Source organism: Schistocerca piceifrons, chromosome 9, assembly GCF_021461385.2.
Source record: "Schistocerca piceifrons isolate TAMUIC-IGC-003096 chromosome 9, iqSchPice1.1, whole genome shotgun sequence".
In the NCBI taxonomy this organism is placed as follows: Eukaryota; Metazoa; Arthropoda; class Insecta; order Orthoptera; family Acrididae; genus Schistocerca; species Schistocerca piceifrons.
Window position 1 is genome coordinate 184,205,182 of NC_060146.1, and position 25,627 is coordinate 184,230,808.

Sequence of the window (25,627 nt, forward strand, 5' to 3'; positions counted from 1 at the left end):
TGATGTTATTACAAACTAACAATTTTGGATTATTTCCTTTACTTACACTGTGAAAACTTGGACAATTTCATGGTCCTCGGTCAGCGAGAAATACCTCATTTTGACGAGTGAGAGTGCGGATGTGAAAAAATGGAAGTATCTTTTCATTGTACACTACTGGCCATTAAAATTGCTACACCAAGAAGAAATGCAGATGATAAAGGGCCATTCATTGGACAAATATACACTCCTGGAAATTGAAATAAGAACACCGTGAATTCATTGTCCCAGGAAAGGGAAACTTTATTGACACATTCCTGGGGTCAGATACATCACATGATCACACTGACAGAACCACAGGCACATAGACACAGGCAACAGAGCATGCACAATGTCGGCACTAGTACAGTGTATATCCAACTTTCGCAGCAATGCAGGCTGCTATTCTCCCATGGAGACGATCGTAGAGATGCTGGATGTAGTCCTGTGGAACGGCTTGCCATGCCATTTCCACCTGGCGCCTCAGTTCGACCAGCGTTCGTGCTGGACGTGCAGACCGCGTGAGACGACGCTTCATCCAGTCCCAAACATGCTCAATGGGGAACAGATCCGGAGATCTTGCTGGCCAGGGTAGTTGACTTACACCTTCTAGAGCACGTTGGGTGGCACGGGATACATGCGGACGTGCATTGTCCTGTTGGAACAGCAAGTTCCCTTGCCGGTCTAGGAATGGTAGAACGATGGGTTCGATGACGGTTTGGATGTACCGTGCACTATTCAGTGTCCCCTCGACGATCACCAGTGGTGTACGGCCAGTGTAGGAGATCGCTCCCCACACCATGATGCCGGGTGTTGGCCCTGTGTGCCTCGGCCGTATGCAGTCCTGATTGTGGCGCTCACCTGCACGGCGCCAAACACGCATACGACCATCATTGGCACCAAGGCAGAAGCGACTCTCATCGCTGAAGACGACACGTCTCCATTCGTCCCTCCATTCACGCCTGTCGCGACACCACTGGAGTCGGGCTGCACGATGTTGGGGCGTGAGCGGAAGACGGCCTAACGGTGTGCGGGACCGTAGCCCAGCTTCATGGAGACGGTTGCGAATGGTCCTCGCCGATACCCCAGGAGCAACAGTGTCCCTAATTTGCTGGGAAGTGGCGGTGAGGTCCCCTACGGCACTGCGTAGGATCCTACGGTCTTGGCGTGCATCCGTGCGTCGCTGCGGTCCGGTCGCAGGTCGACGGGCACCTGCACCTTCCGCCGACCATTGGCGACAACATCGATGTACTGTGGAGACCTCACGCCCCACGTGTTGAGCAATTCGGCGGTACGTCCACCCGGCCTCCCGCATGCCCACTATACGCCCTCGCTCAAAGTCCGTCAACTGCACATACGGTTCACGTCCACGCTGTCGCGGCATGCTACCAGTGTTAAAGACTGCGATGGAGTTCCGTATGCCACGGCAAACTGGCTGACACTGACGGCGGCGGTGCACAAATGCTGCGCAGCTAGCGCCATTCGACGGCCAACACCGCGGTTCCTGGTGTGTCCGCTGTGCCGTGCGTGTGATCATTGCTTGTACAGCCCTCTCGCAGTGTCCGGAGCAAGTATGGTGGGTCTGACACACCGGTGTCAATGTGTTCTTTTTTCCATTTCCAGGAGTGTATTATACTAGAACTGACAAGTGATTACACTTTCATTCAATTTGGGTGCATAGATCCTGAGAAATCAGTACCCAGAACAACCATATCTGGCCGTAATAACGGCCCTGATACGCCTGGGCATTGAGTCAAACAGAGCTTGGATGGCGTGTACTGGTACAGCAGCCCATGCAGCTTCAACACGATACCACAGTTCATCAAGAGTAGTGACTAGCGTATTGTGACGAGCCAGTTGCTCGGCCACCATTGAAAAGACGTTTTCAATTGGTGACAGATCTGGAGAATGTGCTGGCCAGGGCAGCAATCGAACATTTTCTGTATCCAGAAAGGCCCGTACAAGACCTGCAACATGCGGTCGGGCATTATCCTGCTGAAATGTAGAGTTTCGCAGGGATCGAATGAAGGGTAGAGCCACGGGTCGTAACACATCTGAAATGTAACGTCCACTGTTCAAAGTGACGTCTATGTGAACAAGAGGTGACCGAGACGAGTAACCAATGGCACCCCATACCATCGCGCTGTGTGATACGCCAATGTGCGTTCACCGCAATGTCGCCAAACACGGATGCGACCATCATGATGCTGTAAACGGAACCTGGATTCATCCGAAATAATGACGTTTTGCCATTAGTGCACCCAGGTTCGTCGCTGAGTACACCATCGCGGGCGCTGCTGTCTGTGATGCAGCGTCAAGGGTTACCGCAGGCATGGTCACCGAGCTGATAGTCCATGCTGCTGCAAACGTCGTCAAACTGTTCGTGCAGATGGTTGTTGTCTTGCAGACGTCTCCATCTGTTGACTCAGGGATCGAGACGTGGCTGCACGAACCGTTACAGCCATGCGGTTAAGATGGCTGTCATCTCGACTGCTAGTGATACAAGGCCGATGGGATCCAGCACGGCGTTCCGTATTACCCTCCTGAACCCACCGATACCATATTACGCTAACAGTCATTAGATCTCGACCAACGCGAGCAGCAATGTCGCGATACGATAAACCCAATCGCGATAGGCTACAATCCGACCTTTATCAAAGTCTGAAACGTGATGGTACGCATTTCTCCTCCTCACACGAGGCATCACAGCAACGTTTCACCAGGCAACGCCGTCAACTGCTGCTTGTGTATGAGAAATCGGTTGGAAACTTTCCTCATGTCAGCACGTTGTAGGTATCGCCACCGGCGCCAACCTTGTGTGAATGCTCTGAAAAGCTAATTATTTGCATATCACAGCATCTTCTTCCTGTCGGTTAAATTTCGCGTCTGTAGCACGTCATCTTCGTCGTGTAGCAATTTTAATGACCAGTAGTGTATATGACGTGTTTTTTAGATTCGAATTTACACTGTTTTCATCATCCGTCAAAAGCGTAACAGTCGGTTAAATTTCGCGTCTGTAGCACGTCATCTTCATGATATAGCAATTTTAATGGCCAGTAGTGTACAAATTAGTAATTTTCGGATCACTTCCTTTACTTGCAGCGTGAAAACTTGCTCCTTGCCTAATTTCATATCCTAGGACAGCGAGAAATACCCCATAGACTTTGACGAGTGAGTTTGTGAGTGTAAAAAAATGGCAGTATATTTTCATTATATTAACTAGGAAGCTTAAATTTTCTGTAAGTCCAAAGCACTGTAGACCTCAGTGTGTGACATCAGTTTGACCGTTGTACCTATACCCGGGCCTGAGGTACGTCGTCTTAACAGTGGGATGGACAATCCCGTGGATGAACAACAAAGGGTTCCATTGTTACCGATTGAGGTCAGGAAACCTTAAAGGAATGTAAAAAAACTCTTTGATGCTTCAAGTCGAACACAGCACCACGTAATCACGGACGCAGTAGAGCCTCACTGGTTACGCTAATCATCCTGAGACTTGCCTGCTGTGCTGGGAAGCTCTGCCCGCCACTGCAGCTGTGTGGGCAGACTTGCCGCATCTGCAATGCAAAACGCAGTTGGCCGCCGACCACCGACCGACCGTCAGCCGGACGTAGCCACTCAGAACTTGCGCGCACTTCGCGGGGCATTGGGAGTAGCAGACATGAAGTCGCAGGTCGCCGTCCGTCGGCGATAAACGTGGCCGCTGCCGCTGCCGCCGCCACTGCGCTGTCTCGCAGCCTAAGAGCTCGCCGTGTATATTAATTGACTCATCAGCATAGGGCCGCGAGCAGTTGGCACACCTCGCCACCGTGGCCCGAGGCCAGCAGATAAAAAGCTACACACTCACACAGTGGCGGCTGGGGACCGTCTCTGTATTTCGCCGAGGGCGATGAAATATGCATGCGGGACCCGAAAAGGCTGGACGGAAGTGTCAAAAGTTTTCTTTCAGTCTCCTTCTCACCCGTCATCCCCCCCCCCCCCTCCCCTGCTCTCATATTTAGAAGTAAATCACAGCGGCTGCCGCTTTTGCAAACGTAATTCACTTACGACGCACGCTCCAAATCTCCATACCCGCATAAGCACTGCTGTTTTTTCTTATTTCCACTCACAGTCCCCCCCGCACTTGTAGCTCTTTCAGCTGCACGCAATTTAAATTCTGGTCATGGAAACAGTTTCTCCTCGTAAACTTCGAAAGCAAGCACATTAGCTGCCGGAAGGAGCTACATGTAAATATAAAATGTCAAACTTTCATGTGCATGCATTTTGAAGTGAACTTAATTTGGCAAGCCTATTGCAATGGCTGGCGTACACAGGGCTGTGCCCCTGTGTAATGCGGCCACCACACGTGTGGGTATATTTCGCGGGTCAGGTAGGGCCTCTGCCATCACCAAGGAGGAATTTCCGGTAATTCATCAAATGAGGTTGTAGCCGGACACTTAGTAATTGAATAAAGATAAGAAAACCATCGGCTGTGTTTGAATGTAGCGTCGTTTATGCTTTTTATCACATGCTACCAGTTTTGACACCACATGGTGTCATCTTCAGGCCCCGAACGCAACCTACTGTCCACAACCGTTTACATGTACAAGGAACAGAACCGAACGCAGGTGGTCAAAAATAAACGGACTCCGCGCCTTCCATGGCAATAAGAAGCTCAGCATGGTCAGACAACAACTACTTCCATTTTGTGTGATGGAATGGGACCTTGGCCGCAGTTTGATTTAGCTGTCGTGGAAGTAACGGAATCCAGATAATTTTGGCCTGCTGCATACGATTGTGTTAACTAGACACGAAAACGGTTGTGAACGGCAGGTTAGATGGGGGCCTGAAGATGACAACATGTGGTGTGGCAACTGGTAGCTTGTGACAAAAAAGAATGAACGATGTTACATTCAAATTCAGCCAAAGGTTTTGTTATTTATTCAAGTACTAGGATCTGCAGCTCGTGGTCTAGTGGCTAGCATTGCTGCCTGTGGATCACAGGGTTCCAGATTCTATTCCCGGCAGGCTTGGGGATTTTCTCTGCCTGTGGACTGGGTGTTTGTGTTGTCCTCATCATTTCATCATCGTCATCATCATTATCATCATCACCACCATTCGTGACAGTGGCTAGATTGGATTGTGAAAAAATTGGACTGGGAATTTCTATGGGCGCTGATGATTGGGCAGTTGAGCTCCCCACAAACCAAACATCATCATCATTATCATCAAGTACCAGGAGGAAGTTTGTCAGTAGGAGAGTCAAGGTTGTACTGCAGTCACAGGCACCTACTCACGTCCACGCAATCACATGCCCATGTGCATGTACTTGTACATGGACGTCTACTTGGGACTCTCTCAATAGCAAGGTAGGTGTTAAGTTTTGGTCTCCAACCAACCAATAGCCGCTATGAGTTTCCGATACAGATCCAATGACTGCTACTGCCACTGTCCACCTAGGCGTTGTCTCGCTGTCATCATGAGCCCAATATGATGCTGCATTTCCAACACCTGCTCCCAAGGACAGCACACTGCAGGATCTGCACGTGGCTGCTCACAAGCCGAGCACTTTATGGGACTGTGTCGTAACGCCATCCTGCTGCACATCAGTGGACTGTTTACGAGCTTGCAGCCTCATGGGAGTTAAGGTGTATATGGGATTTGTCCTAGTCTTCACCTGTTAGACACTGTCGAGAATCGATATTTCTGTTACCGGGTTGTGTGGACCTTGGTTCTCAGGAGCTGTACATAGTTTAGTCATGTTTATAAATACTTGTTGTTGTGATCTAGCGGTTCTAGGCGCTCAGTCCGGAACCGAGCGACTGCTACGGTCGCAGGTTCGAATCCTCCCTCGGGCATGGATGTGTATGATGTCCTTAGGTTAGTTAGGTTTAAGTAGTTCTAAGTTCTAGGGGACTGATGACCACAGATGTTAAGTTCCATAGTGCTCAGAACCATAAATACTTGTTATTGCAAGCTATCTACCTCAGGTCACACACGCTACTCGGCTAAAGGATACTTCAGAATATATCTTTGCCTCAGCTTACTCGCCAAGGCACACTTCAGGTAGTACACATTCGTAGTCTGCAAGAAGCGATGATTCTTAGAAATTTGAGGGGAAGACTGTGAAACGCCCCTTGTACATATAAAGCGTTCATATTTCTTTGTACAACCCTTACACCTGTAGATCTATATGGGGTGTACAAAGTGATGTGAAACCTTTATATGTACGCAAGGCGTTTTATAGTCTTTCCATCAAATATGTAAGGCTCATACAACACCTCTAACGTTACAAGTGTGAAGGGTGAATGTCTACCGAGAAGTTTTAGAAGTCTACGTTAGTCAGTTGGATGTAGCGCTCCTACACTAACACAAACGACTAGACGATTTACCTACATCCGAGTGTAGGAGCCGGATGATGATGGGAACAACGCACCAAAACTGGTAGCAAAATAAAATTATTAAATTACCTCTGTTGGTATCTTTTTTCCTCATGTGTTCGAACATCCGCAGTCCCATTCCATCACATAAAATGGAAGTAGGGAACTTAAATTTCTAATTTCTGTTAAAGGGTGTTTCAAATGAGTTCGATTTAGAGATGAAAAGGTTAGAGAAGAGTTGCAAATATATAACCTAATATAACAACGTAAACTAGTGGAAAGACAATCTGCATCATATGAGAGAAAGACGAATGCCAAAAGTAGCATTATTCGTGGTCACCAAGATGGTGGTGGCCATTGGAGAGGCCACTCTAATTGAAGAAGGACTTGAGGGGGCAGGGATACCTCCTTGGGAGGCGGTTGGTTGTTAGAACCAACAAAATATGGGGTTCAAATGGCTCTAAGCACTATGGGACTGAACATCCGAGGTCATCAGTCCCCTAGACTTTGAACTACTTAAACCTAACTAATTTAAGGACATCACACCCATCCATGCCCGAGGCAGGATTCAAACCTGTGACCGTAGCAGCAGACTTTCTTTTATTTCATTCATTACATATTAGATTGAACAGTAGGTGAGGAAGACTGCAATGCAGTCGTAACACCCCTTTTAATCCAAGTACTTTGTATTTAGTCTTTCGATCTTGGTGTTACCTCTTGGTTCTTGTACATAATGTACGAGGGCTGTTCAGAAACAAAGGTCCTATAATTGCGAAATGATGTGTTAGGTCGTGTCTCTAGTACGCCCGTCGATTGCGTCACGTTGCTGTTTTCAGTTGTGAACAAACAGTTGCACGTAAAGATGGCTACAACAATGGTGCGTCCCGCCATGCATGAGTTCCCGCTTCGAGGTTTCGCCTGATTTCAAGCAACCCCACATACCGTACCTGTCGTAGCTACATAACATTTCGTATATCTGGGAGAACGTGACAGTAATGGGATATGCATTTCCTTCTTCATGACAATTCTCGGCCGCATACTGGAGGAATAATGGGGCGCGCCCATAACGTTTTGGATGGGAAGTGTTTGATCACCTACCATACAGCTCGGACGTGGTTCGCTGTGATCCTTGTCTCTGCTAAGATGAACTGCTGCCTGATAGGACGACAATTTTGCACAGACAACGACCTACAGCGCAGCGTAGAAAATAGTCAACGCTACGACAAATGTCGAAGATGGAGCGGCGACTCTGTAGAGAAGTAACTGAAACATGTAGCTAACTATTGCAAATAAAACAGCTTCGATTTTCACTATGGTTTCCATTTCGTGATCGACCGCACCTTACTTTCAGATTAGACCTCATATACCAGTATTATTCGTTTTTCCCTGTAGCTTACTCTTATTTTCCTCAGAATTTCGAACACGTCTTGACTTTTGTTCAACGTTGTTCCCTTTTTCAGGCGCAACGTGAGATTTGCACTCTGGTACCAGTACTTCCCCTAAAGAGAAACTGATCGTCATCTAACTCATCCTCAATTTCCTTTCCCATTCCTCTGTAGGATTATTCTTGTCAGCCCCTTGGATGCATAAGCTGCTAAGCTGATCATGCGATAATTTTCTCACTTGTCTACCATTGCTAACTTCACTGAGCACTAGTGCCCTTTTTTCCCGATCTCTCTGATTAGTATTAGTTACCATGTTTGCCGATAAATCTTAAATACAGTATGTGTTTCACTTAATAAAGAAAATTTTTACTCCTTCCGCTGTTATGATTTCTGTTCATCTGCATCCTCATGACTAGTTTTGATTAATCCATGTTCAATCTGACTTCTTTATTCTCGCCTATACGTAGGATCGAGTCAAATGCTTCCGAGGTAACATGGAGCTGCATCATCGTCTTAGAACTTCACCTGTTAGCGGAAGTGATTGGCAGATGAAGTGTGCTACCACAACTCAACTGGTATTTAGAACCAATGGGTATCAAATTCCGCGTCGGGTCAACGAAAGGAAGATACTCTTTGGTTTCCTTTTCTCGATTACAACGACTGTCTGACTGCTTCTCCCGAAAACTACAGGGCCTATCCTTATCAATTCTGTCGCCTTCTCCATCTCTAAAAAACTTTATAGGACAGAATCCAGAACCTTAGCTTTCTTTAACTGCCACGTTGTACGTAGGAGTAAATGTAACGAAGAAACACATAGATCTGTTTGTGCAGTGGCTGTACACATCAATTCGCACTTTCGCCTATTAAAATTACAATATTTCACAAACCGATCGCACTTTCATTAACTTCTTAATTAAATTAAACTTGGAAAATAAATTGTTCTTTCACCGAACAAAATTCGAGTTGGGGTGCGTTTAATATTTCCCTTGCTAAATTTAACTAATGTATTTATTTTATGGGTCTTTGCCGATGACATGGCCCAGCTGAATCTGAAATTTAAAAAAAATACCTTTGTATAATGAGGAAAAATTGTGGGTCTTTGGTGAGATGGACAAATATAATACTAAATGAATGTGAATTTGTTTTATTCAAACCTCTGTGGTTAACTGTTATCCAGTGATTAGCCGTTTAAGAAAAAGAGAGAGGAAAGGGAGCATACTACACTCGTCTGGTATGAGACGTTCCCGGCGGTGTCGAATAGGGGCCGAACCGAACAATAACCCGCGAAAGGCAAAGGTCACGAGTTCGAGTTTCGGTTGGGCACACAGTTTTAATCTGCCAGGAAGTTTCATATCAGCGCACACTCCGCTGCAGAGTGAAAATCTCATTCTGAATAACCCTGGGTTCGGCGTGGGGCAGCGGTGGGGTGGGTGGACTGCTGTGGCCTGTAGTGAGGTTGTGAAACACTAAGGGCTACTGCGGGACGAAGCCGCTACGTCGTTTCTAGGTCCCCGACTTGACGCACAATTCACGCTGCTACCACGAAACAAGAACACAGTGGTATTAATGTAAATTAATGGAACTTAAGACAAAGTGTGTCATACGTAGAAAAACGGTAGTGGATTCGAATTATCTGTTTCTGTCCGTTTTGCTTTACAGGCTGAACTCATCTAGATGGATCGCCACATAAGGTGGGAAAAATTCACCGCGTGACAAAGAATGTAAAACACCCAGAAGACATGGTCGCATGTCACTGTAACATCATCGTACGCTTACACAACGTAGGCGTGTAAGAAAGTAATAGCTTTTGAACACATTATGGGAGTGACATTGATCAATGTGTTACAAATATTTTCTAATAAAAACGGTCTTGATCACGATTTATTTATTAAGGTGACCGGTTTCGACCACTACTGCGGTCATCTACAGACCACTGAGTAGGAACCTGTTTCCGCTGGAGAATCACTACTCCAGCAGAAAGAGGTTCCTACTCAATGGTCTGAAGATGACCACAGTAGTGGTCGAAATCGGTCACCTTAATAAATAAATCGTGATCAAGACTGTTTTTAATAGTAAATATGTGTAAGAAAGTGACTATAACTGCTGTGATCTCTGAGAGGCAGAACGTCCACCACATTACATTAATGTTGTTGGTGTTTTGTATTGTTAACTGGCCTCGTCGTATATATAGGAGAGGTCAGCAGCAGTCACTGGGAAGGGCACGGAAATAAGGATGGGCAAACAGCAGTCAGTCGCAATTTCACTAGTTCTTGTTATTATTGGTCAAGATTTCAGCTATAAATAGCCATCTTTAGTGCAATTCAGTGAATTTCAAACCGAAAACTCGCGTCAGCATGTATCACCATATGACCTGCCTGTACACCAGTAAGGTGGTATGTACTGCCTCGAGTTTGATGGTCTAAAACGCACTTAAATAGACTGAAGATGGCTATTTACAGATTGAATCTACGGTTTCTGTGTACAGCGGTTCCTTATGGAATCAAATATGGCTTTGGATACGGAGATGCCTCGCACTCGTGTGAGACAGCGTTGTCAGCACCTAAAGGAGTTTCAAACTGTCATCATTATGCGTCGCCACTCGGCTGGCTGGTCGAAACTGGCAGAACTGAAACGTTTAAAATGGTGTTCACCGCACGTCCGTTATTTTAAAATACTGGATACTGTTTTAAAATTACAGACATATGGTATACTACGTTTCAGAGTTCTTAAGTCTGCCATATGTTAGCACAATACCGAGACTACGTGAGGAATAATAAATATTTTAGCAGTTTTCTGATTGTGATAGTCAAAATTTACACAAAATGACTATTCAAACAGAGGTTGTCGAAACGTTACTATTTTTCAGACGTTGTTTACAATTGAATTTTTTCGTTGCTCAATATACAAAACAAGGAAATTTTTCGAACATTAGAAAGAACCCAATTTCAGAAATTTCTTTTGTGTCATATACTCGTATTTCCAAGCAAGGCACAAACGCACAATTGGCATCACTTTGTTTACGGCCGTAACGCGATTTCTTTCGTTTTCGCCGCTGCTGCTTACGATGCATCTGATTGTTGTTTTACTGATGATTCGACAGTGCTTGTAAACAGCTTTACCCTTAGACGAAGTGTATTTTCCTCGTCTGACTGACGACGTCCCGATGAATTCCTTTGTCGATGGCGTGTCTCTAGAATCTCACGAAGCAGGCTCAGATGAAACTCAGTGAATGAAGAGCTCTCGATGGTGTGAACCTTAAAAAAATAACGTCGCAGATTAGCACGCACATATCTACGGAGTGAAAGAAGACTTTTTTGTACCATGTCAGTATTTCGCGAACACAGTCCCATGACCTAAGTAGCATTTTGTCCACTGATCCCGCAGACGCACTGTAATCCAACACACATTTAAGTATAAACTTTTCGGTACTCGTGTGGAGATCCATTTTCACAGCTGATCTCATTGCAGCTGATGGTACGTCGTCAAAATACATCTCTTTTGCCATGCCTCTTTCAGGCCATCATAGCATCTGTTGCTCTAAATTCCAGATCCCCAGTGCAGTTTCCGTGTATTTCGTAGTCATTGCACTTGTTCTTCTTTCAGGCAATTAGTGGAAGACAGAAGGACTTCTATACTTATTATACAAGTATAGCAGGTGTTTCATAGCATGATTTACTAAGAAAACTTCGAAACGTACACAGAGTGGTCAGAAACAGTCTCGAAAGGCTCTAATGGTGTTGTAGGGTAGACTGCGCTGGGAAATAATTGTTAAGAAAAAATATATTCGATACACTGCACCGTTTCCGAGTTAAAGTTAGCCAATCAGGGCATATTGCGAGCGAATACAAGCAGCCAGCCAGATATAATTAGTGTCAGTAGTTCTCATAGCGTAGATAATACCTAATAAGTAACTCAGTCGTTGGCTAGGGTTAGGTCCCTACTACCATTTCACGTACAATTTTCGTATTGGCCATTTCTTCGGTTTTAAGAAACCAAACGGAGAACACGCTTGGCAACACTGTCTTTGCGATCTGCTTGAATCTATGCCCGCAACAGCCTGATTGGTTAACTTCCGTGTTAATTAATTCGGAAATGACATGACGTGTCGAATTTTTTCCATAACTGTTATTTCTCAGAACAACCTACCCTGCAACATCCTCACAAGCCTCTCGGACATTTTCCGACCACCCTGAATATCCGGCGTTAGCACTAATGGCTCACTCAGCCCCTGTTACATTTCTACAAGTTGGTTCAAATGGCTCTAAGCACTATGGGACTTAACATCTGCGGTCATCAGTCCCCTAGAACTTAGAACTACTTAAACCTAACTAAGGCCATCACACACATCCATGCCCGAAGCATGATTCGAACCTGCGACCGTAGCGTTCACGCGGTTCCAGACTGTAGCGCCTAGAACCGCTCGGCCACCCCGGCCGGCTGTTCGAGTACAGTATATGCTCCAAAACCCTACTGCAAATTGAGGTCAGTGATATGGGTCTGTAATTCAATGGGCTACTCCTATTTCCTTTCTTGAATATTGGTGTGACCTGTGCTACTTTCCAGTCTTTACGAACAGATCTTTCTTCAAGTGAGCGGTTGTATATGATTGTTAAGAAAAGTACTATTGTTTTTGCATACTCTGAAAGGAACCTGACTGGTATACCATCTGGACCGGAAGACTTGCCTTTCTTAAGTTTCGCAACACCTAAGATATCTACTTTTATGCCACTCATGCGTTCATTCGTCTTTAGTATTGGAGGCACGACGATTGTGCTGTGATGTAGAGGGTGGTTAATAATTAAACTTTCACTATATGACCCAATTTAGACCGAAAATTGTTTACAATATGGGTAAGAAACATTTACGAATGATGTTCTGCCTGTTTGCTGCAGGATTCCCGTTGTTAATAGTGCTATTGTCGTAACTTGCCCTTAGCAACCAGTAATGGTACGGCAACGTAGGTTTGAAAAACGAGCATCGGTGTGCATTAAACTTGCAGGCAGTCAACACGGGTCTAGACGAGGTGAACTGGTCTTTACTGTTAGAGCTGTTTTATCTGAACAACAGCAATAGTGCTGCCGCTTTTCACAAGTACCTCGGCATTAAAGGAATAGGGAGAGGTCCACTTTCCACAACGAGGTTGAAGAACACGATTAGAAAGCTCGAATTAACTGGCGATTTAGGAACTGCTTCTGGGGGAAGTCGTCGGCCCACTGCTCCACCAATTGTTGAAGAACCTACTGTTGCCATGGCTGGGAATGCTGGACACACTGTGCGATTTTCGAGCAGTGTACGAGCTGTGTCACGACAGCTGAACATTCCATGGGCCACCTTCGAAAATCGCTGCGAACAGTTCTGAAATGGTATCTCTAGAGCGGTTCCAGGCGGTCGGGAAAGCAGATGATCAGCACACTGAGGAACGTTTGTAATTTTGGAACGTAAACATGGTACGCAGTTAACATATGTTATCCTCTCACGTGGAAATTAAACTGTGTTACTTTCAATGGTTTATTCGTTATTTCCCTGGCACGTCGTTCAAAATCTACCCACAAAGTTTCATTGTCCTACAGCTATTCGATTTTCATGGGAGCGATTTAACTAACAGGAAGTTTAATTATAACCACAATCTATACTTCGCTAGCTATTATAGGGCTATGACTCCATCAGGCAGGTAGGATGATTCTAGAACTACGCACCGAGCACAGCTGAGGCAGTTCAGGCAACTTATTTTCTTTCGACTTCTCTCGCAGATAATCATCCCCACTTTTACCCACTCGGCCTGCCCGCTCAACCGTCACCAAATAGTTTGAAATTTCCACTCAGAAGTTAAAAGTTGGGACAAAGAAAAAGCTACCGGGCTTCAACTCTCCGGAGACTTTAATGGACGCTTCGAGTGGCGCCAGTTTGGCAGTCAGGGAGGATGCGGGCTGTCAAAAGTTTTGCGACCCGACAGCCGCGGAGAGGAACCTCCCTGCGGCTCCACCCACGCTCAGGACAGGAGTTCGACGAAAGACCACAGTCTGGCCACCTTCCAGCTATACAGGATTTACCAACGACTCTAGGCAATGCGGGCCAGTGTCATGGTGTGATGTCAACTAATATGATTGATATGCTATACAGGTATTCACATTACATTCGAAAGTCTCGGAAATTTTCATCTACTCAATTTTCCCCTCCCTTCCCCCCCCCCCCACCCCCCACCCTTCTCCCTTGCGTTTCCGCCACCTCCGGACAACGCGAGAACTTCAGTACCTCGTTATCTGCACTATAATTTTTTTTCCAGTACCCTTTCACCTTTTCACCGAGTTTATTTTTTTCTTTTGCAGAGGACTTTCTTTTAATCAGAATATTTTGATGCGTCACCACAAATCTAGACGGCTTGTAATCAAAATGCGTGCCTATGGTGTATCGCCTCGGCTGTGCGACTGGATTCGTATTTTCCTGTCACGAAAGGTCACAGTTTGTAGTATATAACACGTAGTCCTTGAGGAAAACAGAATTGATATGTGGCCTCCTCCAAGAAAGTAATAAGGCCATTTGCTGTTCCTAATTTATGTAAATGATTTAGGAGACTATTTGAGCAGTCCTATTAGGTAGTTTTTAGATGACGCCGTCATATACCGTCTATGAAAGAGATCGAAACATCAAAACCAATTGCGAAACAATGAAAAGTGTGAAGTCTTCTGCACGAGTACTAAAAGGAATCAGTTAGATTGCGTTTACACGAGAACTTGCCTAGATCTAAAGGCTGTCAATTCAACGAAATACATAGGGATTACTACTACGAATAATTAATATTGGAGCGATCGCATAGATAAGGTTCTGGGTAGGCCGAACCAAAGACTGAATTTTATGGACATAACACTTAGAGGATGCAACAAATTGAAACTTCTTTATTTTAATGTGTGTGTCTGTACTTAAACTTCAGAATGACTGAGAAGATGAAACTTCTAAGTTATCTGACTCTGAACCAGCTGAGTAAAACTGAACGTACTGAGCCTACTTTCTCTTCACTTTTTCTTATCATGTCAACACTGACCCACAATATACTAGCGCAACGCAATCAGACTTCTCAAAAAAAAAAAAAAAAAAAAAAAAAAAAATTACAACCTGGCTTCAAATAATTAATTCAAAAGAACGTCCCTGAGTAAAAAGAAATCTTAACAATAACCTATACATTTCAGTAAGCACTTACCTCACAAAAACCTTCATTACGCGAACTACTACAATACAGCGAGCGTGAATACTGGCAGCTAAATGAAAGATTCTAACTTCTAAATCCACTCTAATTGTTATGTGGTTCGCAAAGGAAAGATTTTGTTGCAAACCAAGTAATGTATTTTTTTACGTTAACAATGTGACATCCAGTTCAAACACGAATATAAATCGTCGTTGACATCCAATACAAAGATACATAATCCTCCAAGTCGGATACTTCCAGATCATTAGCCTACGCTGACACTTCAGACCTCTACCCTCCATCAATGCCAACTTCTCACATTTAACATCCATCACTGCTGGCTGTTCACCTACAACTGCCCAACAGTACTTCCATCACTGCTGGCGACTAACTCCCAACTGCCCAACACTAGTGGCGATTAACTTCCAACAACGAGTCCAACCAGCCATAGAGTCTCTTACAAAGAAAGTGTAGCCAAAGATCCAATGCAAAGCGCTACACAGCGCTGCCAACACAGAGGCAGCCCTCTTACAAAATCTACTAAAGAGGTCGCCTACACATCGCTTTCCCATCCTATACTGGAGTACAGCTGTGCAGCATGGCAGCCCCATCGGACAGGTCTAGGCAGGACATTGAAAATGTTCAACGAAGTTCGCCTCGTTATACGTTGTCACAAAATAGATCAGAGAATGTAACGGATATGATACGTGAGTTGGGGGCGCCTGTCGTCAACAGAATGGCATTGTTCGTTGCCGCGAGAGATTTTCAGGTAGTTTCCTAACACGAACTTTCTTCTCCGAATACAAGACTATTCTTTTGGTGCCAATCTACGTAGGTAGAAATGATCATCGTAATAAAAAATAGAGAAATCGTAGCTCGCTCAGAAAGATTTAACTGTTCGTTTTTCGTGTGCGCTGTTCGAGGCTGGACAATAGAAACATGGTGTGAAAGTGGTTCGATGAACACTCTGCGTGAACTGCAAAGTTGTTTTGTAGATGTAGATGTACATTACTTTTACGCCATGAGGTCTAAGTTACTTTCGAAGGTAACAATCTAGTTGTCAGCTGGCGAAGCGGTATCGAAGACTTCCGTTAACGGGTTTCGCCTATGGTTAATTAACGTGGAATGGATGAGCCACGTAAAGAGACTTTGCAGAGTTTACTGTTGAAAAGTACTCAAAAGTAGCGGATTATGGGTAAATCCCAGCAGCTGATAACTATTCTGGAATGCTACTGCGATGAACATTTTTTGGCAAGGGGAAGTAAGGTGCCTTTTCTTTATTATAGTTCAGTACAAAAACAATAACTCAGCTGAGATGAACTGAAATATCTCGCTGTAACATCGCTGCCATCTTCACCCTAGCAAAATCAGTACAGTGTCATCCCGAAAATATATCTGTAGGTGTCAGAGCACCTACTTGCTAATTACGTCGACATGTCTTATTGTGTTGTGCTATGATGTCACTCCCATGCTATCACACAAATCTTAAATCAGAATTACTACCTCTTTTACGTATCACATTTAGTTATGGTGACGATCAGATTTATGGGTACTGCAGAGCATGTAAATGCCGTTCAGATGGCATCACAAATTGCCGATTCTGTTTGCACTGTAAACGTTATTATACTATAATTACTTAACTGTGTTGATAGAAGGGTCGACTCGCGAAATTCATACAGAAACATAAACACTAAAAAATGCCGAAATAAAACTAATTCAGAACGTTATTGTGATTCATGTGAAACAATTACGTTTGGCCAGATACATACGAAATAAATTGGATTTTATCCATGCAAAGTATTATGTCAGTCATAGATGCATCTTTCTCAACATTTTATTGAGTAATATTCAAAACACCGTCATTTAAGTAAAAATTGTTACCCGAAGCGTGGTATTTTGACACTCTGCATTTATTGAAATACCTCAGTTGCTGCAAATGAATTTTCTAAAAAAGACGTCAGTATTAATATCAGTAGTGCTCTCATATCACACTTTACAGGAATAGTTGATGGAAGATTTTCCCCTGAGAACGTACTACTTCACTGCGAATAAGACATAGTCCCTTTTAATAAATGTTCTGCGTCCCCTAACGACTCACCCACCAACGACACAGCTGTGTACTGCGGGTTGCCGCAGACCTAGACCCTCTAGAACTCTGATGAAAACAATTCATAGCACCATTCTATATTGAAGACTCAAAGAAACTGGTACACCTTCCTAATATCGCGTCCCCACGAGCATGTACGCGTGCTGCAACGCGACGTTCCATGGACTCGACTAGTGTCTGAAGTGGTGCTGGAGGGAAATGGCACCGTGAATCCTGCAAGGCTGTCCTTAATTCCGTAAGAGTGCGAGGGGATGGATATCTTTCCTGAGCACACGTTGCAAGGCGTCCCAGATATGCTCAATCATGTTCATGTCTGAGGACTTTGGTAGCAAACGGAAGTGCCTAAACTCAGAACGGTATTCCAGGAGCCACTCTGTAGCAATTTTGGACGTGTAGGGTATTCTAACACCGTACTGGAATTGCCCAAGTCCGTTGGAATGCACAATGAACACGAATGGATACAGGTGATCAGACAGGATTCTCACATATGTGTCACCTAGCAGAGTCGTATCTAGACGTATCAGGGGTCCCATATCATTCCAACTGCACAGACACCGTACATTAGAGAGCCACCAGCTTGAACAGTCGCCTGCTAACATGCAGGGGCCACGGATTGAGTAGGTTGTCGACATACCCGTACACGTCCATCCACTCGAAACAATTTGAAAGGAGACTCGTCCGACCAGGCAACATGTTTCCAGTCGTCAACAGTTCACTGTCGGTATTGACGGCCCCTGGCGAGGTGTAAGGCTTTGTATAGTGCAGTCGTCAAGGTAACAGGAGTGGGCCTTCAGCTCCGAAAGCCCATATCGCTGATGTTTCGGTGAATGCTTCGCACGCTGACACACAAGATGGCCCAGCATTGAAATCTGCTGGTTGCACTTCTGTCACGTTGGACGATTCTCTTCGGTCGGTTGGTCCCGTTCTTGGGGGGTCCTTTTCCGCCTCAGCGATGTCGGAGGATTGATGTTTTACCGGATTACTGATATTCACTTTACACTCATGAAATGGTCGTACAGGAAAATCCCATCGCCACCTCAGAGATGCTGTGTCCCATCACTCGTACGCCGACTGCAGCATCAGCATTAGCTGATCGAACAAGTGGGTCAGACACTGCGTTGCCGACCACAGGGCCGTATTCTGCCTGTTTACACACCTCCGCATTTGAATACGCATGCCTATACTGATTTCTTTGGCTCTTCAATGTAATATACATTGATCAGACAGAAGTTTATGACCACTTTCCTTATAGCCGTTACGTTCACCTTCGTCACGGATAAAAGAGGCTACAGGTCGTGGCAAGAAAATAATGAGGCCTAGGTAGGTCGCTGGAGAGATTTGGCACCACATCTTCACCCATAAGTTACTTAATTCCCGTAAATTCCGGGGAGCTGTGAGCTCTGACACGACATTCAATCACAGTCCAGATGTGTTCAGTCGGGTTCAGATCTGGCGAGCTGTGGGGAGTGTGGCAGCACATCAACTGAAATTCTCCACTAAGTTCCTCGAACCACTCCATCACACTGCTGACTTTGTTGCATGGCCCATTATCTTGTTGAAAAATACCACTGCTGTCGGAAAACATGATCTTCATGAAATGGTGTACCTGGTCTACGACCACTGTACGATACTTCTTGGCCATCATGGCGCCATTAATTAGTTCCACTGGACCAATTAATGCCCGAATGAATGTTCCCCAGAACAAAATGGAGACCCCGCTAGCTTATCTGTATAGGTGTACAGGTGGCATGATGAAGAAGGTATCAGGCGCCGACATCCAGTGTCGATGGTCACATGCCAATTTCATACGTAGTTGCCGATGTCGTGGTGTTAACATTGGACCTGCATGAATCGTTGGCTGCGGAGGCCCATCTTTAGGTGTGTTTGGTGCACTGCGTGTTCAGACACACTTGTACTCTACCCAGCATTAAAGTTGGATGTGAGTTCAGCCAAGTTCACCCAAGTTCACCCCCTCTCCTGTTTTAGCAACATGCCCAGCCTACGACGTCCGACATCTATAATGAGGGTGACCACCCAACACCCAACCCCACGATGTCTGGACATGATTTCATCTTGGTTTCACCACGTGTTGAAGACACTCATCACAGTATTTGTCGAACACCCTACTAGTCGTGCAGTTTCCGAAATGCTCCGGCCGCGCCTCTGGGCCATCACAATCTGCCCTTGGTCAAACTCAGAGATCCAGAATGAGATTTTCACTCTGCAGCGGAGTGTGCGCTGATATGAAACTTCGTGGCAGATTAAAACTGTGTGCCCGACCGAGACTCGAACTCGGGACCTTTGCCTTCCGCGGGCAAGTGCTCTACCAACTGAGCTACCGAACCACGACTCACGCCCGGTCCTCACAGCTTTACTTCTGCAAGTATCAGGTCTCCTACCTTCCAAACTTTACAAAAGCTCTCCTGCGAACCTTGCAGAACTAGCACTCCTGAAAGAAAGGATACTGCGGAGACATGGCTTAGCCACAGCCTGGGGATGTTTCCAGAATGAGATTTTCACTCTGCAGCGGAGTGTGCGCTGATATGGAACTTCGTGGCAGATTAAAACTGTGTGCCCGACCGAGACTCGAACTCGGGACCTTTGCCTTTCGCGGGCAAGTGCTCTACCATCTGAGCTACCGAAGCACGACTCACGCCCGGTCCTCACAGCTTTACTTTTGCCAGTATCTCGTCTCCTACCTTCCAAACTTGGTAGAGCACTTGCCCGTGGTGTCATCTTCGCCACCGGAGACATAAGCATCGCCACAAACACCACTTCCATCAAGGCACTACCTCTCTTCTTCAGGTCACATGTCTCTAATGATATACTTCCGCCGATGAGTATTCTGGCGGCAGTCTGACCGCCATGCAGCCGTTTTGGACCTTAAGTCGACCTTATGTAGCGGTTCACCGATCGCCAAGCACACTTTACTCCCCAGTCTCTACGCTAGTCATACGTAGCAATCCATAAAGTCGTCACAGCTCACCACTTCGTGGGACATCAACTCTGACATGCCTCTGAGCATACCGCCTCCTGGGATGCGATTACTGTGAATCGTCCGCAATCGAAAATACCCTGATATAATAATTCAGTGATTAACCATCAGACTGGTCCAACGACTGCCAACTCTCATTCCAAGAAACGGTTATTGCATTTTTTTTAATTAGACTCAATAAGTTTAACTTTCTTGGCTACATGGTCACATCAATCATAGTGTGTTGCTCTGTTCAAACTACAGCAGAATTTAAAAACAAATTGTGTATGATTTCTGACAGAGAAACGAAATACGAAAATTACTATCACTTGTTAATAGTTGTAAGTTAAACACAAGTAAACGACATCAGTGTAGTGGGCAAACGGATTTGTTATGTTAAATCAGAACACAGTTTAGTTTCATATAATTTTAGGCTACAATTTAAAAGGTGTTTTCATCGGAAGCAGTCTTACTTTACAATAGGTCAAAGGGTTTGAATCGATCTCGTATTTATGAAAAGAGCGGTGAAAATATATTTAAATCTTTCTGTGTAAGTGTAAGCAACGATGATAACATTGTCAATTTGAGAAGAATCTGCAGTTGGTATACATACTGGGTGGTTATAATTACACTAATGGTGTTCCGAGTGCTGTAGTGCGGGCTGTACACATCGCGGGTTGACGAAACTTCGTAGGTATGTTAGTTAATCTGCGCGTCTTCGGAGTATAGTGAAAAATAAATAGTTTCACTTTCTGCCATTATTTAAGAATATGGCGCTGTAAGCAGTCAGAATGTGGTGTGGATGCAGGAAAACGGGACTAGCGATCAAACACATGATTTTGCCACGAATATGGTCACAAGTTACAATAAATACCATGCGATCAAAAGTTTCCGGACACTATAAAAAACATACGTTTTTCATATTAGGTGCATTGTGCTGCCACCTACTGCCAGGTACTCCATATAAGCGACGTCAGTAGTCATTAGACATCGTGAGACAGCAGAATGGGGCGCTCTGCGGAACTCACGGACTTCGAACGTGGTCAGGTGACTGGTTGTCACTTGTGTCATACGTCTGAACGCGAAATTTCTACATTCCTAAACATCCCTAGGTCCACTGTTTCCGATGTGATAGTGAAGTGGAAACGTGAAGGGACACGTACAGCACAAAAGCGTACCGCCAACAGTTGAAGAGAGTCGTAATTTGTAATAGACAGACATCTGTGCAGACCATCACACAGAAATTCCAAACTTCATAAGTATCCACTGCAAGTACTGTGACAGTTGGGCCGGAGGTGAGAAAACCTAGATTTCATGGTCGGACGGCTGCCCATAAGCCACATCACAACGGTAAATGCCAAACGACGCCTCGCTTAGTGTAAGGAGCGTAAGTATTGGATGATTGAACAGTGGAAAAACGTTGTGTGGAGTGACGAATCACGGTACACAATGAGGCGATTCGATGGCAGGGTGTGGGTATGGCGAATGCCCGGTGAACGTCATCTGCCAGCGTGTGTAATGCCAACAGTAAAAGTCGGAGGTGGTAGTGTTATGGTGCGGTCGATTTTTTTATGTAGGGGGCTTGCACCCATTATTGTTTTGTGTAGCACAGTAACAGCACAGGGCTACACTGATGTTATGAGCACCTTCTTGCTTCCCACTGTTGAAGAGCAGTTCGGGGATGGAGATTACATCTTTCAACACGATCGAGCACGATAACACCCCCCATGATAGCAAATACTTCTCCTATAGTTAATAAATAGTGGAAGTGGGATACTGTAGAACAGGTATCATGTAGTACAATGTCAAGCGATGAATCTGCTAATGCACGGCACGTAGCGGTGTGGTTAGACGACAATAGCGTCCCTGTAATTGACTGGCCTGCAGAAAGGTCTGACTTGAATCCTATAAAACTCCTTGGGATGTTTTGGAACGCCGACTTCATGCCAGGCCTCACCGAACGACAACGATACGTCTCTTAGTGCAGCACTCCGTGAAGAATGTGCTGCCATTTCCAAAGAATGCATCCAGCGCCTGACTGAACGTATGCCTGCGAGAGTGGAAACTGTTTTCAAGGCTAAAGGTTGGCTAACACCATGTAGAACTCCAGCATTACCGATGGACGACGCCACGAACTTGTAAGTTATATTCAACCAGGTGTCTGGATGCTTTTGATCACATAGTGTATGTTAAATATGTTATCCCGAGTCAGCAATATGGCTTGTTCTACAGTCTCTCGCGGCATATCGAGTGTAATGAGGACGATATGTCTTTGTACGTTATTCTTCGGATCAGGAAGAGCCCGATAAATTCCTTATAGACTCGATCCGTCAGATATCTCCACAACCAGAAGTCATATGGATTTGGATATGGGAGTTGGGAGGCCACACATCCTGAAATGATGTGATAGCTACTGGAGGTTTCTGTAAGCGAATTTTTCACCCGGAAATCGACATATGGTGTCACCCATCCTGCACAAAAATATGGTGGGTAATACACTTGCGTTCTTGCAAAGCTGTAATCACGTATTACACAATGAGGACCTTATAAAGAGCAGATATCACTGTACACCTAAAAGGCCCGACAGGTGTTATCTCATCGAAGGAAAACGGGCTGAGAATGAAGGAGATTGTGAAACCACACCACACAGTCACATAAGCTATGTGCAGAGGACGTTCCTGCACAACATGTTGCGGAGTGGAGCGACATATGCTACAATGCCGTGTATTAACGGCGCCGTACGTAGTAAAATGTACCACGTCTGTCCAAACAATATTCTCCGGCCAAATGTCATCCATTTCCATGCACGTCAAGAAACGAAGGGCAAAATCACTGCGTCGTAGTCTATCTGGGGGCTACATTTGGTGTGCATTTTGAAGGTTGTACGGATACGAGTGTAAAATGGCCTGAAGATCTTTTGAAACGTTGAGCATGGGAGAAATAATTTCCAAGACACACCACGAGCACTATCTGCAGAATTTGAAGCATGTGCATGTGCATGTGCTACAGCAACTCCATCAGCAACTGCCACGGAAATGAGCAGCCTCCCTTTCGTTCTTGCACCAACTAACTGATCTGTTTTTTTTTTTTTTTTTTCAAATTTCTTGATCATATACTTTAACCCATATATTGACATGCCACCACTTTCCATCTGTTTCTGTCGGTATATTCCCAAAATGCAGCGCTGCTATTACTACTGTTCTGATCAAATACGAGTATTTTTACCAGCAGTTTACTCTTTCTTCTCAATAACCATTGCGTTTCGTACGGAAAATTTCAACCTGCTTAACTACCCTTTAGACAAATAGTCACTAAAAAAGGAAATAAAACTGCGTCAGGAAGCAACAAACAGCACATTGACATTAAAAGAGAAATAATGCACATTCTGACTGCTTACAGCGCCATATTTTCATCTTGTGGCAGAATATGAAACTATTATTTTTTTTTCAGCTTTCTCTGCGAGCGCACCGATTACTTTACACGTCTACTATGTTTCAGCGTCCTGCTATGAATGCTGCCAAAACTGCAGCACTCGGAGAACCGTCTGTTTAATTACAACCTCCCGTTACATAAGCATCGGCTGAGACACAGCTTCACAGGAAACATTTATAGGAGACTCGGGCATACTTTTATTGGGCTACACTTTGTTGCTAACCCATATGTGTTGTACTTTGGCGTCTGCTTCAAGTTCAGTCAAGACACTGCTGCCATAATTGATCACCTGAAAAGATACTGCTGGAAAATGGATTCACCAAAGCCTTCCTAAATTCAATGCTTGCCACGCTGTAAAACTGTTATCTCATGCTTGCCTCGTTAAGACCACTTAACATAAACCCATCGTCCTTGCATCACATGATGCGGTAAGTAATGCAGATAAAAAGCCAATGTTTCATTTGCTTCCTTCTAATGACTTACACGTAGGCCACTGACACTTGCAATTTTGCACCATGTAGTGAATAAAGCAGTCCAGACTGAATGTTGTATTTTATTACAAGGACTGCCTGAAAAAACTCGTGAAGCACAAGGAAGACGTGATCGGGTGTCAATGTAACTGCGTACAGATGCACACCAGTGAGTCTGTAAATAAACAGAAGTGCAATTCTCTGTCATAGGTATAATGTCCAACAGACTTCATTACTGTTGTTCGTATTTACTGTTGCTACCCAGCAGGGTCGGGTATTTAAACGGCACCAACAGCGTCAGGAGCTTAGCGATGACTGTGAAGGAGACGGTGAATCTGCGTACTCATAAGAGTAAGCGTTATCAGCACCCAATGATGTTCCACAGATCGAACCATGCGGTATTTAGATTTGTGGGAATTTGGATGTGACAATATGATTTTAGACTGCATGGGGGTCTGGTGGCAGCCATCCTCATTGTCAAGATACCTATCCAACACGTGTAACGACAACAAGGGACGACGCCATATTGTGCATGAAGCACTTCTTAACACACTCAGATCTGTGGTTGCCATCTGAGAACAAATAATTGACTCCTGCAATATTCCATCGCATCCCCCCCACCACTGACCAGAGATTAGCAACAGCCAGATGTGGGGTTAACGTCCTATGTGTAGGTTGCTGTTAACATCACCACACAAACAACTGCATTTCGAATGATGTCGTGACTGGGAACATATACTGCTGAAGAATGGTGTCGCATTATTTTTAGCGATGAATTGTGGTTCTACACTATCCCAGGTGATCATCGTCAGCAAGCAAGACAGTGACGTGGGCTGAGATACCATTGTTACTATGTTTTAGAGAGGCACAGAAATGTTACTGCTGGCGTCATGTCGTGGAAAGCCGTCGGATATGACCTAAAGCACTTCAGTTTGCCACGGATGTCCTGCGCCCTCACGTGTTATCACTCGTGTGACAGTAACATGCTGCCATAATTCAACAGCGCAATGCTCATACACCCATAGCACATGTCTCTACGGACTTCGTGATTTTGAAGTGCTCCCGTGCCTAGCAAGACATGCAGACTTGGTTCCTATACAAGTGTGGACATAAACTACATTCCACTGTCAATACCCATGCTATAAAGGACTAGTTACAACAGTTGTGGTCCAGCTAGCCTCTGGGAAGGATACAACGGTTTTATGATACCCTTCCCAAACGAATCACTGCACTTATCCATGTCAGAGGGGGTGCAACGTTATACTGTTACGCAGTCCCACAGTGCGAGATTCTTAGCAAACTTGTCTCGATTTTACGAGGGCTATTCGGAAAGTAAGGAACGATAGGTCGCGAAATGGAAGCCACAGAGAAAATTAAAACTGTTTTATTTGCAACGGTTAGCTACACCTTCCCGCTACTTCTCTACACAGTTGCCGCTCAGACTTCGACATCAGTCGTAGCGTTGTACCAAGTTTTCGATTCCCTCGTTATAGAAGACAGCTGCCAGTGCTTTTCGCCAATTTTCTACTCTGGACTGCAGCTCGTTGTCTGTGTCAAAATATTGTCTTCATAGCCAGCGGTTCATTTGAGCAGAGATGAACCTCAGGGGTAGCCAATTACGTGCTTTATTGTGGGTGATCAAACACTTCCCATCGAAAACGCTGCAGGAGCATCTTCATTGCCCTTGCAGAGTGCGGCCCAG

General features: G+C 45.0%; 1 protein-coding gene and 1 non-coding gene across 2 annotated transcripts in view; both read right to left on the reverse strand.

Annotated features, from left to right (window-relative positions):
- Window positions 1–25,627, reverse strand: part of LOC124717306 (dopamine D2-like receptor) — a 168,887-nt gene that overhangs the window by 117,055 nt on the left and 26,205 nt on the right. The gene's annotated exons all lie outside the window — the stretch shown is intronic.
- Window positions 19,320–19,394, reverse strand: Trnap-cgg. Its single transcript has one exon. It is a non-coding gene; the product is annotated as a tRNA-Pro (tRNA).